The following is a 7,474-nucleotide window of genomic DNA, read 5'->3' on the forward strand; positions in this document are numbered from 1 at the left end:
ACTTGGCAGGGCACACACCTCCCTACCCAGCCCTCAATCTCGTCATCCAGGCGGGGCTACCAAACGTAACTCCGGGCCAGTGCCTTCATGCACGCGATATCAGGATGGTCCGCATGGAGATGGGAGAGGACCTGGGGGCAGAGGGAGAGGGGAATGACAACTCTGTAGCCCCACAGCAGGCACCTGCAGTGCAGGGACAGCTCCAACTGATATGTCTTAAAGGGGCGGAACTCCTGAGAGACTCCCTGTAGGCCAGCCCCTCAGGACCTATGCCATGACTTGTGAAAGAACAGGGTCAGCTTCAGAGTGGGCGGCCATGTCAGAGGGAGGTCCAAATGCACAATGGAGAGGACCGAGAGACATAGGACCGGGTGTGGGTCAGTGTAGGGGAGGGGGCAGTGGCTAAGGGCATCGGCGTGCCCCAGCTGCTTGCCAGGACGGTATCTCAGCGTATAGGAGTACGCTGCAAGAAACTCTATCCAGCAAGTCATCCTGGGAGAAAGGATAGGTGGGGTCAGCCTATCACCGGCCAGAATCCCAAGGAGAGGCTTGTGGTCAGTGTAGAGAGTAAAATGCCGACCATACAGATAGTCATGGAATTTTTAAATCCCGGACACTGCAGCCAGAGCCTCCTTGTCAATCTGGCTGTAGTTCCTCTCAGCCGAGGAGAGTGTCTGGGAATAAAAAGCCACGGGAGCCTCTGAGCCATTAAGAAGGATGTGGCTCAGAATGGCCCCCAGACCAATGGGGGAGGTGTCACATGCTAACGTCAGTGGCATCTTGTCACTGTATTGTACTAAGACTGCCTCTGACGTCAGCATGGCTTTGACAGCCGCGAACGCATGCGCTTCGCGGCTGCCCCAGCACCAGGCCACAGATCGGTCGAACAACCGATGCAGCAGCTCGGCTAGTGACTCCTTGTAAGGCAATAAAGGTGCGTAGAAATTAAAAAGGCCAAGGAACGCTTGCAGCTTCGCCTTGGAGGTGGGTGCAGGGGCGTTCCGAATGGCCGCTACTTTAGAGGGGGTGGGGTGGATTCCCTGGGCGTCAATCATGAAGGCCAGGAATTCCACCTGAGGCACAGCAAAGGAGCATTTGCTATGCTTTAATTTGAGACCCGCACCCCTGAAACGGTCAAGGACCTTCCGGAGTACTTCAATGAGCCCTGAGCGGCTGGTAGCAGCGATCATGACATCATCGAAGTACAGGACAATGCCAGGGAGCCCATGGAGCAGCCGCTCCATGAGGCTTTGGAAGATCCCCGGGGCAATGGAAATGCCGAATTGGAGGCGGTGACAACTGAAAGCCCCACAGTGGGTGACGATGGTCTGAGTGGCTGCCGCATCGTCATCCACCGGGAGCTGCTGGTAGGCCTGCGCCATGTCCAGTTTGGCAAAGGTGCAGCCCTGCCCCAAGGAATGGAGCAGGTGCTGCACCACAAGGACTGGATAGGGGTTTGCCTGGAGGCCAAGGTTGATGGTGGACTTGTAGTCGGCACAGATCCTGATGGACCCATCGGCCTTGACAGGGACCACTATTGGGGTCTCCCATCGCAAGGACCAGTGGGACCAGCTCATCTATCAGGCAGGCCCGTGGCGCCGGCAGATGAGGCGGAGGCAGGAACCTGGCCATCTCGACAGTAGACTGCTCGGACAGCTCCACTGCCCTAGCCTCGTCAACGGCTTGCCTGTTGTTCGCTATTAGGAAGCACTCGAAGTGCTTCCATGACTCACGGTTCCAAAAGGAGCGAACGGGGGAAGGAATAGCAGCCATGGTTTTAGCAGCTAATGTCTCTCGGCAGCGCAGAGAGAAAAAAAATACTAATTTCTGTCTCTGTCTTAGGCTGTTACTCACGGCCTGTGGATCCCGTCGTCATCGCCAGTGAAGTGGACCGAGGAAGAACGAGGCAGGAGGCTCCTGAAGTAAGTTAACAGCGCTTTATTAGAACAGACTGAACGGTAGACAGGCTAGCGGTAGATCGGGACTCTGCCCTGCTTGACAGCTATTTATATGGAGCTGTCAAGCAGGGAGGCCAATAGGCGCGCGTCTGACAGCCCACGCTCAGCCATGCCGCACCTTAGCCAATCAGGTGCGGCCTGGCTGTTGCTGGCTGTCAGTCGCAGCCTTGAGGACTAAAACGTGTTTGTTTTTCACTTCACTCAAACAAACTCTCTCTCAATTTGAGAGAGAGTTTGTTTGAGAAGAGAGGGAAGGGGGAGAGGCAGGGAGGGCAGCCTTGTTTGAGAAGAGAGGGGCAGCCCGCCAGCAGAGGCGGGTCTTTTACCCGCCTCTGCTGGCGGGCTGGTGCTTTCTTTTTTTTGCCTGCTGTGCCCCCCTTCCCTTTCTCCTCTCCCCCCCACCAGGAGCCCCATCCTGCTCCCCTCTCCCTTTCCTCCTCCTCCTCTCCCCTTTCTTCGCCGGCTGCTGCCTTGCCCCCCCTGTCTCCTTCGTCCCGGCCGCTTTGTCTGACAGAGGTGTCTCGCGTCTATGGCGGACATAAACGTGAGATGCCTCTGTCGGGGACAGCGGCGGGGACGCTGCTTCTCACCGCCTCCGCGCTCCACCTTCTCGCACTCCACCTCCTCCGTCCCCGCCGCTGTGTCCGACAGAGGCATCTCGCATCTATGGCGGACATAAACGCAAGACTCCTCTGTCGGGGACAGCAGCGGGAACACTGCTTCTCGCCGCCGCCGCGCTCTTGCCTCACCAACCGTAAATCTCACCGCACGTCACTGATAGATATGATATGATCCAGCAGTTTTCTTTGTACATTTTATGCTCTTACATTTCAAGGAACACTAAAATAACACTTTTCTTTGACTGATACATTTCTATCTACATATTTTTATCTGTACCAGAATACGAAATATCTAATGTTTCATTGTTCACGGGAAGCTTTACTACTTCATTCTGTTAATTGCATACACTATAATCAGAAGTTATTGCTCTATAAAGCTTGTCCAACCTCTTTATCTGTAGCAGGACTTATAAAGATTTCTGGTGGCCTTTGAAGGCATTTCAATTTCCTTTTTTCAGAAGGTTTCTTCTTGTTACCATAGAAGGTAAAGAAGAGATGGATTAAGAAACGTCTCTCTTACCATGGGTAGATCAGAGGCAAAGGCAATATCTTTTTTGTATTTTTCTGGATTATCTGTTTTTCCATAGCTTTCACAGTTCTAGTGGGGAGTAAATAAAAAACACATTACAAAGAATATTATAAAAAACAGTTAGCTGTTTCTCCTCCTTTATAAAACCCGAGACTGTTTCTCAAGAGCTGACAAAAGATTGAGATGTCAAATGAATCTATCCTGGCTTTTTTCCCCCCAAGGGTCATAACCTGCCAATTTGAGCTCTACTGTGGCATAAAATGGCAGCTCTGAAAGGCAGCTGATGTCATCCTCATACTTGGCTAAAAATAGTTGAAATGAATCAGTCCACCCATGGGAAAGTTGTGCAAATGTGATGGTATGTTTAAGAAAATGAAAGTCCAACATACTTTGAGGACACCAGTTCATAAAATCATGTGCTAGCATGGCATCAGTCATTGCTTTCAACAGCACCGCGTTGTTATCCTGTTAAGGTAGCTAAGCCTGCTGGCTGGAAAATTCTGTCCACACATCTCTCAGTTGTCAAGTTTTGCAAACACTGCTTTGAAAGAAGGAAGGCTTGCAAGGGAAGAGCAAAGTATTACCGCTCTCTACCCACTCTCCTTCAAACTAAATACTAGTCCTATGGTTGTGGCAGTTGAAAGCAAAACTTACAAGTCTCTTTTAGCCTTTAAATTGGGGTAAACAATCCATAGTCTATACCAGGGATGTCAAATCTTGGCAACTTTAAGACTTGTGGACTTCAGCTCCCAGAATTCCTCATGAGCATGGCTGGCTGAGGTATTGGGAGAGCTGAAATCCACAAGACTTAAAGTCGCCAAGATTGGACATCCCTAGTCTACACAGTGTAGACAATCAATGAAACCTTTGTCAAACTTTGCTCTCTGGAATCCATTAAAGTCTGCTGTCCAAATTTGGTAGCATAATTTGCTGACAACTGTCAGTAGTAAATTGCCATTTGGCAGCTGAACTACTTCTTTTTGCCCTTAATTTATATTACATACCACTCTGAGTTTTAGTTTTATTTTATTATTTCTGGCTGCTGGTCCCACTCTGTCTTATATCATGGCCTCATGTATAGCACTTCCTAGCCAGAAAACATATCAAAAGCAGCTTATGGCCATTGTTAGATTACTCACCTCAGCTTTGTGTGATTTGATTGTAATTTCTAAAATAAAGTTAAAGCAAGTATTGCCTTTAGAGTGGGAAGTAAAATCTGGAGATAAAATAGCCGAGGTCATGAGTCCTTCTGCTGAACTCTAACCTCTCATGTGGAAAGCCCATCAAACAATGGAGAAATTTGTGGACTTACTGGAACAGAGGCTGAGAAGCACTTACAATTTAAACAGAAAGAAAGTGAAAAGCAACTATAACATTTAGAAAATATCTCTCATTCTACATGGATAAGAAAATATTGCACAACATACCCCTGTTATTTTATTAATCTTAAATATTTATTTTAATTACTGTACTCTTTGGTGTGCTTAATGTTACTTAATATTACTTAGCTTGGGTATGTTCCTCATCTTGAATGTGTGTGTGTGTGTGTGTGCGTGATTGTGTTATTAGTGTACACACACACACACACACACTTAGATGCTTTAAATATTGGTGGTAGGTTGTTGTGAATGATTGATGAAGATAGCAATAATAACACAATATATATAATAATATTCAAATGTTTATTATCTCCAATATGTGGGAAATATGCAATCACACCAAGGCAATGAATATTGTAATTGGATAAGAATCCCTGGAAGATACTCTATATATGGACTTCAAGCATGTAATTGTTAGAGAAGCCCTCTTCCATAGTTCCAAGATTATAAGTCTTTTCTGTCTCGAGAATAAGCAATAAGTAGCCATTTGGCAATACCTCCAAATGATTATACAAACGAAGAGCATAAATGATACGTTGGAGTATGTGAATGCCTTACCTATGAATCATATTCAGAATTCTCTTAGGACACTGCAAGAACTAATCCTTGGGAAATACTACTGTACCAAGCATTTGGGCTCTTGCCCATGTAAACACCACAGAATCACATCTGATACAAGAGTGAAAGATCAGCAGATGTTAAGTTCAGGATAATGGTAGCCTGTCCGATGCTGTTGCCTAGCACTCACATTTCGAGAGTGCCTTCAGTAAGTCTTCCAGATTTTAGTACTCTTACTGATTTTATCAATTTTTGACAAGAAGAACGATGTGGATGTTTTGTGGAAGTCAGTTGAACTCCTAGGATTTATGTGAAGAAGAAAAAACTGAAGCAACTGCCTGCATGATCATCAAAATGAGTTCTTCAAAATCATAAATGACATTGAGAGAGAGAGAGAGAGAGAGAGAGAGAGAGAGAGAGAGAGAGAGAGAGAGAGAGAGAGAGAGAGACCTCTTTATTTCAAGGTTACAGTCACTATTCCTATTTATTTATTTATTTTCAGCTCAGAGACATAAAATCTGTTGCTACTTCTTCACCTCTTTGTATTTGGTTGACATCAGCATTTAACATAACCTATCATAACATGTTAAATTAAATGGTGACAGTTTGTGGACTTCTAGCTTACAGTTATGCTAGTGATTTTCTGAAAATAGAATTGCTTATCTAGCTTCTCAGAGTTTTGGGAAATGGAATGGCATATAAATCAAGATACATAAATAACATCAAGTTGCCTAGGCATTTATGCCTGTGCTGGTGAACTTATGGCACGCGAGCCGTCACCCCAGCTCAGCCTTGCTGCGCATGTGTGCACGCCTCCTGCCAGTCAGCTGGTTTTCAGGTCTCTGCCCACATGCATGGTGGAGGCACACGGGTGTGTGTGTGCATCATATGCACATTGCATTATGTGTGTGTGTATCTGTGTGTGTGCACACATGTCTTTGCACATGCACATGCTTTCGGCACTCAGAGCTCAAAAGGTTAGCCATCACTGATTTATGCCATTTCTGAGTCTGATTCACTAATTTTTAAAATTATAGCAAGAGGATTGATGAGACAAGGCCTTTTCTGTTGTGGTACCCCACAACTGAAATAGCTTCCCAATGAAGATATCCTTAATTTTATGACTGCTCACTTTTCAATGAACTGGAATGAAAATTTAATTTTGGTGGGTTTTCCTCAGCTATCAATCTAAATAAGGCTTTGACTATAGTCACGATATGGCTCAACAGCAGCCAAATGGAGGTGCAATTGAACTATTTTAAATGAATAATCAAGTTTTATGTTAAACACACGCACTGACGTCCGTGTGTGCGCGCACACGCACAAACACACCCACACACACATATTTTGGGCTTAGCTCATTAGTTTCATTCACATAGTAACTATAGACACAATTTTCAGAGTCTTTAGTGCTGACAAAACTACAATGATCTATCTTAGACATTGATAATCTAGGCAAAATGGGGAAGTATGGCTTTGTGTGAAGTGCAATGCTTTTGCAAATTGGATCTCTCTCTCTCTCTCTCTCTCTCTCTCTCTCTCTCTCTCTCTCTCTCTCTCTCTCTCTCTCTCTCTCTCTCTCTCTCTCTCTCTCTCTCTCTCTCATACACACACACACACACACACACACACACACACAACATACACACATACAGGCCTATAGGGCTAAAAATGCAGGCAGTTACAATTATTTATATTGCCTTCACGCAAAACTGGTAATTATGTGGGAAGAGCATAGGAACAACACTTACTACATCTTCCCAGAAACCACAGTTCATATGTGCAATCCTTCCTCTCACCATTAAATGAGCCTCCCAAATATTTCTGAGGGAGGAGACTTGTTCTAGTTGTCCAGAATTACTCCTAGTAAGAGTCATGGGACTGGAATTTTGCTAGAGGACTGAACCCTGTGTTACTTAAGAAGGCATGATGGCACATGCCCTCATCTAATTGTGCCTGCCAATTTAATAGGAAACATGGCAGCGATAGCTGTTTTACAGCAACGGCAAACATTTCATGAAACTCTGCCAAATAAAAAAGTAATTCTTAAAAGGCTTTGGCACTATAAGCACCTTCCCAAGGAAACAGTAATAAAACTCTCGGTTGACTCAATTTCTATATTGTAGTGTTTTATAACAGTGCAGTATGAAATGTTTAAAAAATATCCTCCAGTATGAAAGATCCCTTTAGACAATAGCAAAGCTAAGTATTGCAGCAGTTGACAATTTTAACATTATTTTGGGAAGAAAAGAAAAGAAATGAAAAAAAGAAAAGAAAAGGTACATTTATCCTTAAAACATAGAAAGGGACAATGTGTCTGTGTGCGTGTGTGCGTGTGTGTTACAAAAGAGAAACAACTTGAATATAGGTAACATTAAACGTTAGCACATGAAAATTAGGGTGGAAAAAATCTGTCTCAATGTGACTCAG

The sequence above is a fragment of the Thamnophis sirtalis genome, unplaced genomic scaffold (genome assembly GCF_051295495.1).
Source record: "Thamnophis sirtalis isolate CommonGarterSnake01/CBP01778 unplaced genomic scaffold, rThaSir2_p1.2 scaffold_5, whole genome shotgun sequence".
Classification (NCBI taxonomy): Eukaryota; Metazoa; Chordata; class Lepidosauria; order Squamata; family Natricidae; genus Thamnophis; species Thamnophis sirtalis.